The following is a 23,267-nucleotide window of genomic DNA, read 5'->3' on the forward strand; positions in this document are numbered from 1 at the left end:
CTTTACAGTGGAAAAAAATGTCTTAAAGCAAATTAGGGAGATTTTTTTTTTTAAATATTAAAAAATTCTCAATTTTTAAATCAATCTTATTTATTAGTCCAACTAAATTACACTTAGAGAAAAAAAATTGTTACCTGGACTTTTATAAGTGGAAATGGTAAAGGGGCTTATAAAAAACGTAAAAAAATAAATGCATGATCGTGGCGGTGGATGGTGAATTGAGGGGTTGAAAAAAAAATCTTCCAATACACAAGTTGTAGATCATGCAAAGATCTAAAACTTTTATAGAGGTCACTTTTTAACATAACCTCAAAATTTCTGAGAAAAGTCTTTTTTTCGTTTTTTATTTTTCATTTTTGCAAAAGTAATTTAATTTTGACGAAACTTGGTGAAAGTATACCTTTCGGTATCTTAAAATAACCAACAATTTTTTTGACGTCAGCTTTCACCGGAAATCGCAATGATACCATTTTTCACCCCTTTTCAATCCCCCCAAATTAACCCTTCTTCAATCTCGATCACGCATTTATATTTTTTACGTTTGTTATAAATATTAATTTCATTTATAAAAGTCCAGGTACAATTTTTTCTCTGTATATGAGTTATTTTAAATTAAATAACAGAATAAATAATAAAAATGCTAAATATATTTCATTCTTCTTCTATGCCAAATTTTCATTAATATAGAAACTTTAAGAAATTTGATTTTTAGTATAAAAATGTCATAGTGAGATTTAAACATTTTATTTAATACAAACAAAAAAGTATCAATACTTTTAATAACATTTATAAATTATGAAAAGATATACTTTTCTGTAAAAAAAAAGTACCTTTCATGCTTATTAAAAATGATGTCAAAAGAAAACACGTAGTAAAAACTTAACAAATTTTTGACGACTAACTCAATTATTTTGTTTTCAAATTCAATTAATACACATACTCACGCGCGCGCACACACACACACACACACACACACACACACACACACACACACACACACACACACACACACACACACACACACACACACACACACACACACACACACACACACACACACACACACACACACACACACACACACACACACACACACACACACACACATATATACATATATATATAAAACTAATTCTAAAAACTACGATTCTTACACATTTAATGTGATTCAAATATATTTTGTCCTTTTATTATCTTTTTTTGTAAAGTGTATACTTAGCGAGTAAAACCAAACGTTTATTTTTCATTAACTAGAAATGATTATTCGTGGATACCGGTGTTCTTTGGTGGTTGGGTTTCAATTAACCACACATCTCAGGAATAGTCGACCTGAGTCTGTACAAGACTACATACTTCATTTACATTCATACATATTATCCTCATTCATCCTCTGAAATAATACCTTATGGTGGTTCCGGAGGCTAAGTAGAGAGAGAGAGAGAGAGAGAGAGAGGAGTGATTCACTGGTAAATATTTCATCTTAGATATATAAGACACAGCTAAAATTTCAATCGAATAAATTTTGTAAAGTTTCGTTATAAAAAAATTATGTCTTTGGCGGAGGAGGGTCGTGTTAACCCATAAAAATAATTGGATAACGGGCAAAAATTAAATTAAACAAGCGACTTACTGCCTCTTTTATTTGGTTTTGTATAAAACCGAGAGGTATAAAAATGATAATAAAACTAATCTTAGCAATTATTATTTGCAAATATAAATTTATCTATATGTTCAATAAATAGATATTCTTCGCTAAAATTATGTTACTCGTTCACTTAAACGAAAATATGGTACGAAAACATTTTTTTGTTAAATATTTGATATTTTAAAAACAATTTTTTTTTTTAAAGAGCAATTTAACTGATTTTAATAAATTAATTACCAAAATAAATTTAGTATTTTAATTTTATAAATTTTATTAATGGATCTATATAGATATCAATTAAATAACGTAATTTGTTAGCGGTTCAAAATATATTAAATGAAAAATAATTCTGTAAAGTATTGATTTACTATAAAGGCGTAATTTGGATAAAGTTATCGGCAAAACCACTTGAATTCTTGGGTTTAAGTGAGTATTGATACAAACATAAATACATATATATATATATATATATATATATATATATATATAGTATGTCCCACGAAGAGTTTTTGCTTTATTATCACTCATCCATTCCCCGGCCAATTCTATTGAAACTTTACAGACCTTCTAACGAAGGTTCTAAAAATGTTCTGTGAAAATTTCAACCATCTAGGATTTATAGAAACAAAATGGGGACTTTCAAATTCAGCTCTGAACTATTTTATGAACTCTGTTAGATTATCAAATGCAGTGGCCCATGCACAACATTCAACTGTTCGTTCAGTTGCGTATAAATCCCGCTTTAATGATTACATACTTACTCAGGAAAGTAAAGCAAGGTTATAACTAATTATTAATTTGTTTTATTCAATTTGAACAGCTCTTTAATAATACATCTGAAATGTATTATTACAGCTCTTTAATAATGTGGTTAATTAAACCACTTTTTTTAATAAAAAATGTGGTTTATCTGAAATTGATGTTTTTATTTGAAACCCAAATGAAATCCCATGGTGGGGGAATGGGTGAGTGATACTAAATCAAAAGCGTATACTTCTTTGTGGGGCACACGCATATATAATTTAAATAAATAATAAATTGTCTATAATTTAATATAGATAATTTTCAGTAATATTAAAAGTAAATTAGTTTACTTTAATTAAATTCGAATGTTAATAATTAACATTGAATTTATTTTTAATAAAATAAAATTTATAAGTAAAAAAGTTTAAATTAAAAAAAAATTAAAAGTAAAATTTATATTAAAATACTACTATATTTATAACAAAAAATTATGAATTCAGTTAAATATTTAGAATTTTTAAAAGAAAGTAGAAAAATGAAAATGAATGGTTATAATACTGGTATAAAGAGTTAAGCTATAACAGGGATCTAGTTGGTCTAAACTAGGATACGTAGAAGTGACAAGGTATCTTAACTTAAAATACTTGGTGTACGTATATATGAACGATATAAATAGCCACCTTCTCAGAGAGAATATAATTTAATCTATTACTATAAAAAATTCAGAATTTTACAAGCTTTAAAATAGAGAATTAATTGCATGAAAAAATAGTAATATCAAATAAAAAATAATTATAATATTTATTTAAAATACACCGTAGTTGGAATATTTATTTATAAATAAATAAAGAATAATATTAATAATAATATTGAATGAATGTATGTGTATGTATATATATATATATATATATATATATATAGGGAAAAAATACAACTTACTGTTAATTATTTTATTGTCTGCTAGTTATATAATTATGTAATCCTTTTTTCAATTTGTCCACACCGTGTACAGACCGCGTGGACAACTTTACGTGTGAATTTAATCATTTTTCCTCCGGTAATTTTTCATTTTTTGTGAATGGAGCTGTTTTCACTCCTCATCTCACAACAAGTAGTTGTTGATTACTTTTATTAGTTCTTTAAACCCACTGAAATTCTTGATTTTGTCTAGAAATGTGTTCCGGACTAATATTTCTTCATCGATGATATTTATTTCTTAGATATCTTTTTCAGAAAGGCTCCTGGATTAGACGGAATACCTGTAGAATTGCTGCGCAGTGTAGGTGAGGAAGCGATTGATAGATTATACGAACTGGTGTGTAATATTTATGAAAAAGGGGAAGTTCCATCAGACTTCAAAAAGAATGTTATAGTCATGATACCAAAGAAAGCAGGAGTAAATAAATTTGAAGAATACAGAACAATTAGCTTAATTAGTCATGCATCAAAAATCTTAACTAGAATTCTGTACAGAAGAATTGAGACGAGAGTGGAAGAAGTGTTAGGAGAAGATCAATTTGGTTTCAGGAAAAGAATAGGGATAAGGGAAGCAATTTTAGGGCTCAGATTAATAGTTGAAGGAAGATTAAAGGAAAACAAACCAACATACTTGGGATTTGTAGAACTAAAAAAGGCATTCGATAACGTAGACTGGATTAAAATGTTCAGGATTTTAAAAAATTAGGGTTCAAGTACAGACATAGAAGAACTATTGCTAACATTTACAGGAACTAAACAGCAACAGTAATAATTGAAGAACATAAAAAAGAAGCCTTATAAGAAAGGAAATCCGATAAGGATTCTTCCTATCCCAGCTACTTTTTAATCTACATAGAACTAGCAGTTAATGATGTTAAAGAACAATTTAGATCCGGAGTAACGGCACAAGGTGAAAAGATAAAGATGCTACTGTTTGATGATTATATAGTAATTCTAGCTGAGAGTAAAAAGGATTTAGAAGGAACAATGAACGGAATAGAAGAAGTCCTATGTAATAACTACCGCATGAAAATAAACAAGAACAAAACGAAAGTAATGAAATGTAGTAGAAATAACGAAGATGGACCACTGAAGAAAGAGAAAACATTATAGAGGTAGAAGAATTTTGTTATTTGGGAAGTAGAATTACTAAAGATGGACGAAGCAGGAGCGATATAAAATGCCGATTAGCGCAAGCGAAACAACACTTCAGTCAGAAATATAATTTGTTAACTTCAAAAATTAATTTAAATATCAGGAAAGGATTTTTGAAAGTATATGTTTGGAGCGTAGTTTTATATGGAAGTGAAACTTGGACGATCGGAGTACCGGAGAAGAAAAGATTATAAGCGTTTGAAATATGGTGCTACAGGGGAATGTTAAAAATCAGATGGATGAATAAAGTGACTAATAAAGTGAATAAAATGAAGAGGTGTTACGGCAAATCGATGAAGAAAGAAGCATTTTAAATCATAAAGTTAAAAGAAAAGACGGACTTATAGGCCACATATTAAGTCATCCAGGAATATTCGCTTTAATATTGGAGGGACAGGCAGAAGGAAAAAATTGTGCAGGCAAGCAACGTTTGGAATATGTAAAACAAATTGTTAGGGATGTAGGATGTAGGTATACCGAAATGAAACAACTAGCAGTAGATAGGGAATCTTGGAGAGCTGTATCAACAGTCAAATGACTGAAGACAAAAAAAAAGAAAGATATATTTACGGATGTCGTCGACGTCGACTTATTTATTATTAATTTAAGTTTTGATGTACATGAGGATATGTTTTGTGAGTCTTATATCATTCATACGAGAAATGTGGCCATGAAGTTGAATCTTGCTTTTTCGTAATATATCGGTGAGTTTTTCACAATGTGTTTAGAGTTCTTTTTTGGTTCAGAGTTTTTAGTTGCCATTGGTTTTCCCTGGGCCTAAGAATTTCTTGAGAATTTTTTTTCTCTGCGTTTAAATATATGAGTGTCGCGTTTTGTTAGAGATCTCAGGCATTCTGCTACAATGACGGTCTTGTAGTGATGAATCTTAGCGTTGATGGAGATGCATTTTTTGTTGTAGATGTTTTGGGTGAGTTGGTATGCGAGTTACGGTTTGCGTGCTCGTTCATTTATTGTTTCTTTTTCAGAGATGTTGAGCGTGATAGTTTCCCTGAGGTACTTGAATTTACTATCTTTAGAGATTTGATCCTTGTTTGTTCGAATAGGTTTGTGTGAGTTTTTATTTTTTATGATGAATTGTGTTTTTTCAAATAAAACTTTAAGGCCAGATTTAACTACTTGATTTTAATTTTTTGAAGGATTTCGGGTTTGTAGGGGTGCGGTTTCTATGTTTTCAGATAGTAGAACTATGTCCTCGGCAGAAGCCAGACAGTTGACGTTGAGATTGTGCTTTTTGTATCAGAGATGAATTAGATTCAGTAGTTTCAAGTTAGAGAGTTCGTTTCACCAAATCCTGATGACGTTGTCAAGAACGCAGTTGAAAGGTAGAGGTGATAATCCATCACCCTGCCTGACGCTAGTTTTTATTTCAAAGGATTTAGAGATTTCGGCTATCTACTTCACTCTAGATTTTGTGTTAAAATTTCTAATTCATCACCCTGCCTGACGCTAGTTTTTATTTCAAAGGTTTTAGAGATTTCGTCTATTTATTTCACTCTAGGTGTTGTGTTAGGATTTCTTTCCAGAGGAAAAGTTTTAGAGTCGGTGCCGAGTTCTCGAAGGATATTACAATATATAGTCCGGTCAATGGAATCATAGGGTTTCTTAAATTCAACGAAAATTCCAACGAATTTTTTTGTTTCTGGTATTAAGTTTTTTATACATTAAATATATAATCCTACATTTTCCAACTAATTTTCTTGAATTGTTTCTCAAAAATACTTTGAATATTAGAATCACATCAAACTACGTCATTACGCTAAATAATTCAATGGTTTACTTTTGTAAGCAACTATAGGCTAACCACCTAATTATAGCCACTGATGAGAGATAAAATTTCTGTAGCGTTTGAAAATGCCAAGAATAATTGGAGTTAAAATTCAAGACCTATCTGATGGAAGGTAGAGAAGCTATTACTCCACTACGTAGGTTGATATAATAGCAATAACGATAATAAAAAAAAGTAAAAAATTTTTAAATTGTTATGCAGAAAATGTAATTTTTCATTAAAAAAACTTTCCTTTTGAATTATCTTGAAAATACAACGGATACAAAGAGAGGAAATTTCTAAGTAAAATTACAAAGAATTATTAGAATCACGCAAATCTGATGAAAATTAAGGTTGAACACACCAAAACAAACGGGTTATATTAAAAAGGAGGTATGATATGTCATGTAAATAAAGTGTAGTCTTATACCGACTCAGGCCGGCCGTTCCTGAGATGTGTGATTAAGAACACCGGTGGATATCGGTATCCACTATCTAGTATTCAAATTCCTGTAAAATTAACTAATCTTTAGTAGGATTTGAACCTCAGAACCTTTCCGTTTTTTTAGAAGTGAAGTAGAAAATTCTTCCTTCGTCAATTCTTCACACCGAAAAACAAGCTGAACATTAAGTATCTCCTCCACTCCTGACGTTAACTACCACACCCAGTGTATCTTTCACTTGCTAAGCATTAGATACCCCTAAGCTTTATTTGTTACTTCATCTTTAAGAATAACGATTGTTTCTGAGATTTTGTTTATTAATTTACAATATTGTATTTTTCTAGTACACTGTCAAATACTTAAACTTATTGGTTTTCGATAAATTATTTTTAATAGTTTTCCCCTCGGACAACACGTTTAAATAAATAAATTTAAAAAAATCTGATGTGGACACTACATGACTTCCTTGTACGCCTATTAAATTACATATACACACTTTTTTTTAATCGATAATACTTTCTATTATTAAGTAATAACAGAACTGTTAAACCTACAACCATGAAGTTTTGTTTGAACTTTTTGAAAATTTTACTTTTGTAAGTTTTTATTGTTTCAAACGTATCACATTTCATTGTTTTTAGCGTATAACTCTTAAAGGTATCCATTACATCTGGTGACAATCTCTTAATGGATGTATTTCTCTCTTCATTCTTACGTTTTACGCGTTCCTTTAACCTGATATGTCTCTCAGAGCGTTTCCTACTACTAAGCGGCATTGGTCTTTCGTTACTACTTTGTTAAATAGTAATAAATCTTACGTTGGTTCTCGATAAATTTATTTATAATTTTCTCTTGTTACAAATATGTTAAGTAAATTAAAAAGTAAAGTAAATTCCACGTACACGCTTGTTTGTTAGCTTCTGTGGTGAATTAATCCATCAAGAAAAAAACTGCTAATAAAAGAAGTATGAGGATATAGTGAAGGTATCTCCTCGATAATCAGTTAGTAATGTCCGATTTCTCTGATAACAATGGTTATGATATTGCTAATATAGTAAGACTCTCTGTCACTAACTAAATCTTTCACAATCAATTACGATCGACTATTAAATTTTACTTTTAAAATGATTTTCAATAATTTTTTATGATCGAAATTGAGAACTATAATTTTAACTGGAAATTTAAGTATATGCCTCTTTAAACTGGTGTTATTCGATTTTAAGATAATATTTACAGATGTTATGAAAATTTTTCTACAATTTTGAGTCAAGCTCTTTTCAATTTATGCGGTAAGAGATTAATAGAATCACGTAGCTTTATCACAAAATTTTAGATGAAAATTGTGACCTATTATTTGTAACTAGATTTGAACCTTGTTTATAAACTTTTTTTAAACATTTCAAAAATATATTTTTAAAAGTACGTTTTATATTACCCAACGTTTTATATTATAAAATACGTACGTTTTATATTATAAAATTTAAATATATTACCCATTTGTTTGGTAATGAAGAAAAAACTATAGCAGAAAACTTTTATTTTTTAATCTTTGTTTATAGGTACATAATACTCTAATTAAATTAAAATTGCCAATCAGAATACTTTTAATGAAAGTCAAAAACCTGTGTTGACTGGGGTAAAGAGTTTATAAAAGCAGTTCTATAGAATATAAAAAAAACATATATTAACCATAAACCATATATAAAACCATACATATTATCTGCATTTGCCTTGTCCATAATTAATATCAAATATAAAGCAAATTTAATGGTTAAAAGATCATGAGATGAAAGTAAAAGTGAACTGGAAGATAACATCACATTGATATTATTATTCGAGTTTATTTTTTTAAACTGACTTAAAAAAAAGATTCTCAATATGAAATGAATATAGTTGCGTGTATTTATCGATGAAGAACAGTTAAATCAATCAGTTATGTTCGTTTATTAGAATGCATCTGATGGACACAAATAGGTATCACATTTCTGGTTAAACACAACTTATAGTTCAAATAACAATCATAAGATTTTAAATATTTTTTGACAAGAATAATTCGGTTTCAGATTAATTAATTAAAATTTTGAAAGGAGAATCCAATTAAAAAAAAACATCTACCAAACCTAGACCTATGTCTTTCGGAAAAGTAAATAAATTATATTTATTACGAGCGAAGTGGACGATAAAAACTAAATAATTTTTTTTGGCAAGATTCTTCAGCCTGAAAATTGTAGTAGGAATGTTACAAATCGTAGACTATATTTAAAATTATTTTCTTTTAATTAGTGTATACCCAATGTATTTCATTAGACTTTTAAGAAAACACCCTGCGCATTTTACTCATGAAACATTTTTAATTATTTTAAAATTAAAAGTGCAAAATAAACTTTTTTAAGTTCTTCATATTAAACAACTACTGACGTATAAAATGAACTTTAAATTTTATTTTATTTGAAGATTGGGTTCCATAATATATCGGTTATAATTAATCTGAAACAAGATATAAATCACTCACGAAAATGGCACAGCTATTTTCACGTTACCATGCAAAATGTAATAACGGAATATGAGGAATGAAGTGATTTCTCGTTGTCATCATCAACCAGCAAAACAAAATATACGACTGCATATCAGCCTAACAGGTTTCAATCGTTCAAATGAAACCTTCATTCTACACGCTGAGGCTAAAATATAATAGATATCATTACTTGCAGAGAAAGTAATTTTTTAATCAATTTCAGTTTGCTTACAATCATTACAACGGTTATGGTACCAAAATACATCGTTCAATACGATTTCAAAATTAAAAATACATTTTTAAAGAATATTGAAGTTATCGCAACACTATATAAACGATATATAATTTTTTTTAAATATATTTTTTGTATAATTTGTATTTAAATTTATGCTCAATAAAAAAAATTAATAATTTTTTATTTATTATGTGAAAAATAATCTCTTTTAAAATTTCAATTTTCCGAATCGTTATTTTTTCAACAAAAAAAAAGGGGTAAAGCAATCATTGATTAACTATCAGTCAAATTATATACTCCCCATTATTTAAATTCAAATACAAAAAAAAACCTCCGTGATTGAGTAGGTAGCGTCTCGGCATTTCGTGCGGAGGTATCGGATTCGAATCCCGGTTAGACATGGTGTCTTTTCATACGCTACCAATTTCCAGCATGCTAATGACCATAGCTGTTGATGCCCACTCTTTCATAACAAACAAAACAAAAAAAAAACAAATCTGGATTGTTTGTGTTTTAAATAGAATGTTAAAAAATATCTTAAAAGCATTTTTAACATATACATCAAAACATTTAAGAAATACCAAATCCAAGCTAATCTGAATGAATAAATATTTGTTACAAAAATAACTTAAAGGCCTTGCACTTGAAATACTTCATCAACAAATTCAAATTCAAATGAATGATTTATAATTTAATTTCAAGCAATCGATAGGATTAAAAAATAACTTTTATTAAAAAAAATATATATTTAAAAATATTTATTTAAATGTATTTTAAAATGCAATACGACTACTTATAATTTTCAAGTAAGGAAATTTATTAAAGAAAAAAAAAGGTAAACAAAATCTAAAAATGTTTAAAATTAAGGTTTAAACGAATGAAAGATTTTACATTAAAGTGAAATGTTCAAAACTTTAAATGAAGGAAATAATTTTAATTTCGTACTAAAATAATCAAATCAAATAAAAAATAGTTAAAAGCTGAAAAATTGTTAACAAATCCTGGCAAAGAATTTTAATTTATAGTGCAATATAAATACTGTTCATATTTTAAGGGTAAAAGCTAATTTATTACAAAACGAGAAACATAAACAATTGATAAACTTTGAAGAAATTGTAAATATACTTACTGCAATTTAAATTAATATAACCGAAGTAATAGAAAGCAATTTTGGTTACAAAAATAGAAATTGATGTAAGCTTGTTTAGTCACAATTTCTTTTTTGGCTAGCAAAATATGGAACATAAAAAGACAAAAGAAATTAGAGTAAAAGAGAAAATCAATGTTAAAAGAAGAGAAAGATGGAAGTCTTGGAAGTGATGAATTCATTGGCAGAAGACATAACCTACGTAAAATATAAAAACCCAAAAAGGAAAAAAAAAACAGACGTACATTTACTTAATGGTAAATTTATTTATGTATTCTTCACGAACGAATTTATTAATAAGAATCTAAGTTTAGAAAAAACAAAAGTGTGTGTGTGTGATATATATATATATATACACACACACACACACAAACTATATATATATATATATATATATATATATATATAAATGAATGTTTGTCTGTCTGTATGTCTCTTATGCCTTCCTAAACCGTTCATCTGATAGCGATGAAACATTGGGGAATGGTTGGACGCATGCCAGAGAAGGTTTCTGAATTAGTTTGGACCCGCCAGGTGGCGCTGGCGTCGAGATATTTCGAAAAATTATATTTATGGTCCGATTTGCCTCATATTCAGAATACATATTACTTACATAGAAAGAATTATATTTGCAAAAAATGAATCCGCTAGATGGCGCTGGGGTTGAGATATTTAGAAAAATTATATTTATGGACTGATTTGGTTCATATTCATAATATGAGTATTAGTTACGTGAAAAGAAATATTTTTACAAAAACTAAACCCGCTAGGTGGGGCCGGTATCGAGATATTTACAAAACAAACGAACAAATATACAAACAGACTTTTTTATTCTATTTTTTATTTTATATATATATATATATATATATATATATATATATATATAAAAGGCATGTTCGTATGTGTGTTCGCTAAAAACTAAAAAAAACTAATGGACCTATTTACGCGCGGGAAAAAGGGGGAAATGGAAAACGGGAAAGGTAAAAAGGAAATTGGGAGCGGGGTGACGGAGAAGAGTCAAAGGGAGAAGTTGGAAAGGGAAAAGGGGAAGGAGAATAAGTGAAAGGTAAAATTTGTGAAGTTCAAAATTTTTTTATCAAATTTTCAATTTTGTTCATTTAAACTCTCTTTCTTCCACTCTCTCTCTCTCTCTCTCTCTCTCTCTCTCTCTATATATATATATATATATATATATATATATATATAGCAATAGCGAAGCATTGCCGGGTTTGCTAGTATATATATATATATATATATATATCAAACCCTCAGTACAGAATAATTGAAATAGGATGACTTAATAGCCAAATAGGAGGCTAAACAGAAAAAGTAGTAGGTCTGAACGTACGTACGCGCATTCGCTGTGCGAATACGCTGATATGTAATCATTTTGATATCAGAATGAAGGCAATGGGAAATTACTTTATTCCCTTTTTCTGCAAAGTAAATATTTAAAGCTTTCCTATAAATGATTATTCCATTTTTGGAAGTAACTTTATCAGGTCCTTTACAGTACGATTACGGCGCATAATATCTATAAATATGTACATCATATTAAAATGTACTCATTGTGAGAAATTTTCATAAGTTCTAAATTATTAAAAAACATCCTAAAAAATTTTGGATAAAAGGCATCCAGATTTTTAGAAGAATAGCATCAAAGTATTAAATTAAGAAGTTATCAACCTCCGTGACTGAGTAGGAAGCGTCTCACCATTTCATGCAGAGGTTATGGGTTTGAATCCCGGTCAGGCATGAAAATCTCTACCAATTTCCACCGGACTAATGACCATAGCTACTGATGCCCGCTTATGAAAAAGCGGGCATCAAAAGCGGACAACAAATTAAAAAGTTATAAATAATTTTAGCATAAGTATATTTAGGTACAGAGTTAACTTATCATTTAAGTATTCAAAAACTTTTCCTGAAAGCTCAAAAATCGATTAAAAATATGACAGCTAATTCTTTTAAATTCCTATTTCAATTCTCAGTACTCAGTAGAGATAGGAATTCTTGTACTTTCTCGTTTAGATAGCGCTATAGCTCTAGAAGGGAAAGTATTGAAATCAGTCCAATTTGAGGATATGCGGTTTTCACCGGGTCTTCACATTTTAACACCTAAGGAACCTGAAAAACCAAAACATCGGATGGAAATTTTCCGGATGTTAATGATTTTTCTTAGGTACATTTGTTGACAATTAAAAAATAACAAAATTTGCAAAATCGCACCCGCACCTCAAAAATGCTGTTGTAGTCGTCTGCTATGTTGTGACGTCACAGGCGAGCGGTAGAATTAAATGAATAATATTTGAAGTGTAAAAAGGTAACTCGGTCGGGCTGAGTTTCGAACTCGATCACCCGGTTACATCGGTACCTGCTGCATTAAGCCTCGCTTCTACACCAGTCTACCGGCCGTACAAACGAAATTCGTTTTATGTAAGTTGTGAAATTACATTAGCTTTGTTAATGCTGACCGCTAGTACCGTCACACCTACGTGAATTAAATACGGATTGCGCGCGCGCTTCAGTTAGAATCATTGAATTTAATAAACGAAAAAATATTATATTTAAATTAAATAAATATTTTAAATTAACTTGTGTGTGTAAGTCGTGCATCAAATAACCCACAGTTGTAGGACTTTCCCGGAACGAGACTTTAACCGCGTGACGAGAAAGTCCTAAAACTGTGTTGTCAGATTTTTTTATATTTAAAAATATATATTTATAATACTGTTATGATGTTTATATAATTTGAATATTTTAATTAATAAAATGAAACGGAACGCAAGAATGGCGGGAGTTTAATTATTTCTCCCTACAGATCGCAGAGCCTGGAGAAAGTTTCTTGCTGCTGTATTTTTCTTTTATCGGGCGAGTTATTGGTTGTTTAGTGGCGGTTATAGATTTTAAGTTTTATTTATGGACGGATTTGGTGATTTGCGTTCCTATCCGTATGGACTAGCGTGAAAAATATTTACTGGAGCTGATCGTGGGAGACTAGGCTTTTGAGCCTCGTACTCCCGGCGTGATTCTCCTTCAGTCCTTCCGCTGAAGTCCTTTCGATGCTAGCGCCTTTCGGTTTAGCAGGAATACGCCTACCGGGCTCCTAGTTATTTTGGAGGAAGCAATGCGCCCCCTTCTCCGGAGAGAGTCGTATGTGCTGTCTGAAGTAAATTGTAACTTTTAAGGATGGTGGGTAGGTAGATAGAGAATTGTTGAACTTCTTCTTCTTCTTTTGTGGCTGTCCTTAATTAATAAAAGGATAGATAAATGTGTTAAAAAGAAAAATTTGGGAATCTCACCCGTTTATTATAGGTAAAAGTACACCACAGTGTTAGTCGGCAAAGCGTTGTGTAGGTCTGTGTGTAGCATTCTATCCTTACGTGAAATCTGGCACTTTTTCAATTTAATGTGTTCTACATATTTATTTTTATAAAATATTTAGTTATACTTCTTCTACATAAGATAGTATTTGATAATCAACTGATAAAAATGCGAATGAAATTGTTTTAAAGTGTTTTTTTTTAAATTCATCATCTCCTTTTCAGATCATGTAGCCTTGGAACCGGTTATGTGCGGCGTCAGTTTTAAAACGCTGTTACAAAATCATTTTATATGGGATCTAAGTCGGATATTTTTTTTTTTATATTCACAAAGGAATCAGTTTTATTACACAATTTGAACGACCTTTATACGATGTAAAATGTTTTATTTAGACTAGAAAGAATATGACCATTTTTTTCTCAGAAATGTGTGTGTGTGTGTGTGTGTTTGTGACTTGTGTATTATAATTGCTATGAGGATTACGGATTTATTTATTATTTACAAAAATAGCTTATTTTACTAGCAAAATATCGATGTATTGAAACACATAATAAATTATGATATACGGCACACAAAAAAAAAGGAATTTGTGGTCATAAATACGTCACTTTTACTTGAGGTCTATAAATATCTTTTCTGACAAATAATATCGGTAAACATGTAACGCACATCGATTCGTAATGAACAACAGTATACAGTAAAAATGGTTTTTTGTCAATCTGAATAGCCTTTGAGTTGTGGGGATTCTTATAAAACGTAGTTTTCTGAATCTACTTTCACTTATACCAACATATGTTACTAATCTGTGATTTATGACACGGGTTTTTCATCATATTTTGCCCAATTTTCAACCGATTTGCTTGAAAGTATTATTTTTAAAATCAGCAAACTATGTTTCATAAAGTCAAAGCAAAAAAAAAATTTCGCTAATAAAAAACGCGGTAGAAATGCGCAAAAAAAATTCTGCAATTAAATTATCGTAATTTTTGTACAGTTTCAATTTTTTTGTTGTTACAGGCATAAAAAATATCCAATCATAACGGGTTTTTTTTGTCAGAATCTGTTAAATCTCTTTAATATACTGTAATTTTTTTGAAATTTTTTTCACAAGAGGGTAGCATAAAACTATGAAGTGAGGCAATCAGATATCAACATATTTTCGTGGAGCGCTAATCAACCGCGGATCATTGTGATGGGAAAAGGGTTTAAAAGACAAATTAAATAGTTTTTAAAAACTTTTAAAAATTTATGTTAAATTATTTAAAAAAATATTCATATAAACTGCATTTAAAATTATTTAAAACTAAGCGTTATAATACTTTTTAATAATTACTTATAACGTTTTGAGAAAATATATAAATGCGTGGTAAAATAAATAAATTTCTGAAGTTCATAGTATAAAAAATTAAAAATAAATATTTTATGAAAAATAAAAAGGAAGTTTTTGTAAAAGAGAAGGAATAAGAAGAAAATCGCGAAAAATTATGGATCATATAGCAAAATTAATTTTATTCTGTGCTTATATGAGAACATAAACGTAATACTGTAGTTTAAAAAGAAATAAAATGGAATAGTAATGGTGGTACAAAACTGATAATGTACGCTCACACAACTTCGCACACGAGCTTGTTTGGAACGCTTAGAACTTGTCTATTCTTGGCGAACCCCTGAGCTACTTCTTCTGTTAGGTTAGAAAAAGATGCTTGTGCTAAAACTAGCTCAATATATACATTACAACGCGCAATTTGAGTTCAGTAGGGCTTCTTTAACACGGGTTAACGTGACTGTAATTGATTGTAAACAGATCATTAAAATAGTCTATTAACATATTTAAACAAGTGTAAATATTTTATATTTTACTTCAAAACAAACTGAATTATATGTACAGTTCGCGAAATACATTTCAATTTGTTTTGGGTTTAATGCCAAAGAAAAATTAGATTATATCCACAAAACTAATCGATCGATAAAGAGAATAAATCTTTTCCATAATGATATATTAGACGAAAAAATTAATGTAATATAGAACATTACAGAGTTAATCGGTTTTGTAATAGCGCATTTAAATTACCGGTAAAAAATCATATATAACGCTTTTCACTAAGTCAAAGCGTGTTTTAAAACTAAACTTGATAGTTGAACTATTTGTCTGGATAATTGCCAAACCAAATGATCTAGAGTTCAATTCCCGGACAAACATCAGAAACTTTACAGTGAAATTGAAATATCATTACCAAGGCCTCATAGCAACTAAACATAAAGGAATAACTTAAGTTAAAAAAAAGGAAAAAAAAAACGATATATAATTTAAAGAAGCAAGAGAAGACTATAAATCAATTAACTTAGATTTCAATGAGATTTCTTAAGTATATATCTCGTTTTTCTTTTTGTATGATATCGAAAAATGTTCTCTCCTCAGCCCAGAATATTCTGGGAAATATGAGAATAAAAGAAAACATCTTAAGAAACCTTAAAATTTAATAAATCTATTTTTTTAAATAAAATAAATATACTGAAATGAAAACATTTTCACAATTCTTCGTTAAATTTATACACAATTATTTTTTTTAAATAGGGACATTTATTATACATATATTTTCGTAGTCTTTCATTTGGAGGTTTCGGATTTAACCTCCAGTTAAGGCATGCATTACTTTCTCGTCTAGCGCTGTAGCAGAGATGTAGCTTTAGAAGGTAAAGTATTGCAATCGGTCCAATTTCGGCATATGCGGTTTTCACCGGATCTTTACGTTTTGACACCTAAGGCACCCAAAAAACCGGATGGAAATTTTCTGGATGTTCCTATGTACGTTCGTGTGTTCGGTATCGCACTCTAAATCACCCTATATCTAACTACTCGACCGATTTTGACCAAACTTGGTCAGATTACTTCTATATATGGGGCATCGATGCCATTAAATTTTCAGCTAAGGTCAAGGGAGTAAGGCTGTACAGCAAGATCACCCTCCGTATCTTGAAATTTTGCCTAATTAAGGCCTTATTTTTCTTAGATGCATTTGTTCACAATTAAAAAATAATATCTCCAAAAAAAACTTTTTGAAAAATCGCACTCACGCCCCCAAAAAATGATTTAAATACTCTAGCTGCTAATTGGGTATAGTGCGTCAATAGTACTCCATCTCACCACAATGAGCGTTAGTGTAGCACTAACATATAGCTGCTACAGACCTCTGCTATATTGTGACGTCACATATGACCAACAGAATTAAATAAATGAATAATATTTAATGTAAAAAAAATATTTAAAGTGGTTGCTAGTACCGTCACATCCTCGCGAATGAAATACGGTATGCGTGTGCGCTTTAGTTAGAATAATTGACTTAAATATACAGAAAACAATATTTTATTATATTTAAATAAAATGATAAACACTATAAATTAAATTGCGTATGTAAGCGGTGCATAAATATAAGCTGCGTGACAGGAAAGTCCTAGAACTGTGTTATCAGCTTTTTTTTTCATGTTATGAAATTCATTATTATCTATCATGTAAATATTATTGCGCATTAATCTGGTTTTATTATTGTAAAAAAAGAAATAAATATTTTAGTCTTTTTATTGAAAGTTGATTAAATTTTAAAAAATAAAATATTATACTTAATTTTTTATTTATTTGTATTTTTACGAGTATTTAAAATAAGCATAGAACTACAAAAAAACAAAAAAAACGCTAGCCTTATAAAAAAAAAAACCGTTCGATTTATAAACAATCGAAAATTTATACAACAACCGAAAATTTATAAACAAAGAGGAATCCTCTGAAACAAATTTTAGAGACTTACAGAACGTCATGTGAGGTTCTCCAGAATGAGGGGAAATGTTCTTTTTTTATTGTGTACACGTACCAATTTTTAAATAAATTTTATTGAAATTTCATAAACCTGAATAATATTTTCAAATTATGTAAACGCATATACATTTATTATTATAGATTAATAACAATCCTAAGCAATAACAACGATAAAAAAAATAAAAACGAATGTTTTCTAACCATCTACACGAACATGTAATTAATTTTGAGTTTTAAATGTTGTCCATAAATTATCCGGAAGAATAAACAAACCACAGAGATCGGGTCAGGCTTAGAAGTTACTTCCTTTTTTAAACAACATAACTGGTTAGAATATAGCTTCTGTTTTTACTTCCTTGTACGATTGAAGTAAAGGAAGTATTGTGATCGCGAAAAATTTCGGTTTTCAGATTTCAACGGAGATATCCATTTTGACCATCCCCGAATCCATTTTGAGTAGTTTCAGCGTGACGTCTGTACGTACATGTAATGACGTACATGTATGACGTCTGTATGTAAATATCTCGCATAACTAAAAAACGATTAGCCGTAGGATGTTGAAATTTTGGATTTAGGACTGATGTAACATTTAGTTGTGCACCTCTCCTTTTGATTACAATCGACTGGACCGAAAGTGTCCAAAATCCAAATTTTGGGGATTTTGGACTTTTTCTTAACTGCAGTAATAAGCCCTCATTGAGAGCTTTTCAAGGAAATACCGTAAGTGGTACTTCTTTTCATTCGTTCCAGAGTTATAGCCAAATAAATTTTGAATTAATGAAATAGTTGGACCATACAAGGGGAAGGTACATCGGTTTGAATTCGACTTCATTTCCTCTTTTTTAACTTTTTTTTTTATATATATTAATTTATTAATAATTATTACCCTCTGATTGTAACATTTTTTTGACGGTAAATAATAATTCAATAATAATTTTAAAAAAAGAAAAAAATATCAGAAGTTATAATGAAATAAAATTTTATATACTTTTCATTTAAAATATATATGTATATATATATATATATATGTGTGTAATTTAATGGGCGTACAAGGATGTCGTGTGGTGTGCATATCAAATTTTTTGTATAAGATGTAGTTTAGTTTATAAAGTTATTAGCTGATAGTTCAATGAAGTAAAAGGTTTTAGAGGTTAGAGATGAAATATAATGTATCATTTAATTCATCGTAGCAATAGATTAAGAAAGAATTTTCATAAAAATTTATAGAAAAGTTAGTTGAAAAATTAGTTCCAACACTTTTTATTAAAATAAAATGAACAGTAAGTTCTAACTAATAAGTTATTTTATTAAATTTTTATTGATAATAAATAAAAGCTGACAATAAGGTAATTTTACCTTCCTGGCATTGATTAAGTATGGAAAAATAATGATACATGAAAAATAAAAAAAAACGATATATTTTTAATTTATATTTAATTGATAATTTAAAAAGTTCGGTTAAAAATATGCAATAAATAAAAAGACACATTTTTTTATTTTTGGGGAAGGGAAGAATTCGGTGACCCATTTTTAAAAAAAAAGTAAAATAAGCATATAAGCGTGTACTGAATTATATATGAAAAAAAATTATAAGAAACAAATTTACTTCTAAAAGGTTTGTTATTAGAAACAAGAATAAAAATTAAAATAAAAAAATCTGATAAGAAAGTTGTAATACTTTCCTGGCATTGGTTATTTATTCTAATATGGTGGAAAAATAATTATTTATGAAAAAGTTACCTAAATGTTTTTTTTTTGAGGGAGGGTGGTGCTAATTTATGATGAAGTTTTATTATAAAATTATCATTATTTAAAAACAAAAAAAGTTTCACAATCGGTATTTTTTTATTTTTCTACGTTTACTATGTTAAATAAAAGAAACTAAAAAAAGATACCACTAAATAATGTGCAACCAGTAAAACGTTACCCAAGATTACTTTTTTTGGGGATGGGGGAATTGTGATGAAAGTTTATTGTAATATCATTATTAAAAGTTAAAAAACCAAAAAAAGTTTTAAAAAAATTCGATATTTTTAAACTTTGTTTCGCTCCCCAACAATGTTGCTCCCAAAGTATATATTTTTTTTGGACTAATTGCACTCTAAAATGCCTAGGAAGACATAAAAAGTTTAGTTAAAAATAATAAACTAAAGGATATTTTTGCGATTTTTAGTGAACAGGGAATTTTTGGCAATTTTTTTTAAAATGGTAAGACAAACATGTATTGAACTTAATAAAAAGTGGGGTTATGTTTACAAAATTTTTATAAAATTACACCCAAATAAACTATCTATCCCCACCTTCTGGATCTGCAGGAATCCCAAGGGATTCCTGCAGATCCAGAAGGTGGGTATATATGGGAATATATAATCATATTCATTAAATATGATCTGCAGGAATCCCTGCAGATCATATTTAATTTAATCATATTTAGATCAATCCAATCATCCATTAAACCCAAATCAACGATAAACTAAATTGCGCTATATAAACAAGTCTACAAAATTTCATCAAAATGGTTTATCCAGTCAAAGATTATTAAGCTTCAAACACGCCAACACACGTACGTACGAATATTAACCCAAACATTTTTTTTTTGTTTTTTGGGTCCCTAGGTCATGAAACTTCGAGAAATGAAAAAAAACCATACCCCATTTTTTGACTGATTACAATACTTTCCTTCTTAATTAATTCTAAACCTATGATGTCAGGAAATTAAAAAAGAAGAATATTCGAGTTACAGCTGGCGAGACACTATGCGTTAATTTTCACTTGGGTGAAGAATTATTGAGGCCACAATAACTTGGGTAAATTTAAAATCTGGGAAACAGATTAAATGAGATCTTCGTGATGAGATAAACATAAACATCTAATATTAAACAGAGCTTCATGTTTACCCAAAATATCACGGAAATACAAAGTAAAAGGAATAAGGAAAACCAATTAATTAAAACGTTCAAATATATATATATATATATGTCGGAGAATAAAGTACAGTGGAGTATCTTCCGACAAAACGATGAGAATATTCTTTAGAATGTCTGTATTTTTAGTAGTTTTAAGAAATGTATTATTACTAGTAATATTTTGTAAAATAAGGTTTAAATTGTTTTATTGCGGTAGGCTTAGGCTAGGTAGGCACATGGTTGTCAACGTAGTCGGGATCCCAGGACGATAGGGGTATCATAAAATTAATAAGGAAAAGGAAATATGCAGTAGGTATATTATTTGAGAATATGGAGAAAGGGTAGTCTTGCTTTGGAACCCAGATCGAACAGACGTCCTGGTGGTCGCGAATTCGTTATTTCCCTGAGCCTCGGTCTATCGCAAGTTGTTTTAATATTATTTGAATTCTAAATTGAATTAATCTTATATTGTAATTCGTGTGCTACTGAGTTATTGATAAGTGATAATTATCATTTGTAATTATTTCATTGTACGAGTTATCTACTCATTTTTATTAATTGAACTTTAGTGTAATCTGATATATTCTCCACTTGTAATGGTGGGAATGAGTGAAGCACAAAACGTTGAATCCCTGACAAATCTCCTCGCCTCTCCGACATCAGAAGTGGGATCGTCTCCATCTGGTCCATCACCTGATCAGTGGAATACATTGTTTGAGTTTATGAAGTGTTGTATGCAAAAGCCATTATCGACAAAGAAAAGTGTTGCGTTACCACGATTTAATCCAGAGAGTGCGGGATCGGATTCTGTTGCTTGGTGCTCTGCAGCAGAATTGTGTCTATTAGAAAATCCTCTTCAAGGCAGTGAATTGATATCTGCGCTTAGCAAAGCTTTGGAAGGTTCAGCAGCCGTAGCGGTCCAGGGAACAACAAGGAGAATGGTAGCGTCGAACGCCGTGTGAATCTTTGCACAGTTGCAGCCCCTACTGGTATTCTAAACCATCTTGGTGAGTCGCTTCCATATTGTTTTGATTCAGGAGCGGAATGCTCATTAATAAAGGAATCGATAGCGATTAAGTTTTCTGGACGTAGAATTAATGAATTAATAATTTTGAAAGGCATCGGAAATGTTGTAGTAAATTGTAGCATGCAAATTTTATCTATTGTGATTATGGATTTGTTTACATTAGAGATTCTTTTTCACGTTGTCCCAGATGAATATTTGAGTTATAATATTTTAATTGGTCGAGAAATTTTGAGCTTGGGTTTTGAAGTAAATATTTCTCAAAATAATTTAAAAATCTGTAAATCTAAAGTAGTAAATGAATGTAGTAAATTCGAAATTATAAATTTTTATAATTGCAGATACGATAGAAGAAGCGTTTGAAAGACTTCGAGTGGTATTTAAAATTCTTATAGATGCGGGATTCTCATTTAATTTTTCAAAATGTTCTTTTCTCAAAACATCTGTTTCATACCTTGGGTATGAGATTCAAGAAGGACAAGTTCGTCCAAACCGTCGTAAAATAAACTCTTTAACAATGTTACCCGCTCCAAGGACCGTTACTCAGCTTAGACAGTTTATTGGCCTTGCATCTTATTTCCGACGGTTTGTCCCTAAGTTTTCACAAATCATGAAACCATTATATGCTCTTACCTCAGGTAAAAAATATATTGAGTGGACTGAGACACATGAAAACGCCCGACAAAAAGTAATTCATACTTTGACCAACGAACCCGTCTTAATTATCTTTGACCCGGATTACCCTATAGAACTGCATACCGATGGGTACGGAGCAATACTCATGCATAAAGTAGACGGTAAAAATAAAGTTATTGAATACTTTAGTAAAAGGACAAGCCCAGCCGAGTCCAGGTATCATTCTTACGAACTCGAAACTATGGCCGTTGTTAAATCTATTAAACCTTTTCGGCATTACTTGCATGGACGACAATTTACTGTTGTAACTGATTGTAATTCATTGAAATCTTCTCAAAATAAGATTGATCTTAATGATAGAGTCCATAGGTGGTGGGCTTATTTACAGGCTTTTCAGTTCGATATAGTTTATAGAGAAGGCAAACGTATGTCGCACGCGGATTTCTTCTCTCGAAACCCTTTGTCCGATTTACCAAAACAGGTTAATAAGTTTAAAATAGGAGATCACGTTTTGATTAAGAACGAAGAACGTAATCAAACGAAACTCGATAGGAAATTTAGAGGTCCATTCGTAGTAACAGAATTACTTGATACCGACAGGTACACACTAAAATCTTTAAGTAGTAGTAGAAGTTATAAGTATAGTCATGATAAGTTGAGAGAAATGCCTGAGAATTATATTCCTAATGAGTTGGATGTTTCCTCGGACAATGAAAGTTGTGCCGAGGAGACTGTTGATGTTGGTCCTGAAACAGGGACTATGGTTTAAAAAGAGACCACCAATGACGCAATGCACTAATGGCTGGCAGCAGGTCGTGGACCTGGAATTTTTATTTTTCGCACATGCATCAATGTGTAGTCGTAACTGCAAACTAAATTAGTGGCTAATGTTAGTTTGATCAGGGCGCGATGGGCACC

The 23,267-nt window shown here is 29.9% G+C and overlaps 2 protein-coding genes across 5 annotated transcripts in view; one reads left to right on the plus strand and one right to left on the minus strand.

Moving 5' to 3' along the window:
* LOC142328838 (N(4)-(Beta-N-acetylglucosaminyl)-L-asparaginase-like) overlaps positions 1 to 23,267 on the minus strand; it is a 95,545-nt gene that overhangs the window by 44,086 nt on the left and 28,192 nt on the right. The gene's annotated exons all lie outside the window — the stretch shown is intronic.
* The window catches only part of LOC142328839 (uncharacterized), a 67,364-nt gene that overhangs the window by 796 nt on the left and 43,301 nt on the right, over positions 1 to 23,267 (plus strand). The gene's annotated exons all lie outside the window — the stretch shown is intronic.

This window comes from Lycorma delicatula, chromosome 8, assembly GCF_047948215.1.
Source record: "Lycorma delicatula isolate Av1 chromosome 8, ASM4794821v1, whole genome shotgun sequence".
NCBI classification, from domain to species: domain Eukaryota; kingdom Metazoa; phylum Arthropoda; class Insecta; order Hemiptera; family Fulgoridae; genus Lycorma; species Lycorma delicatula.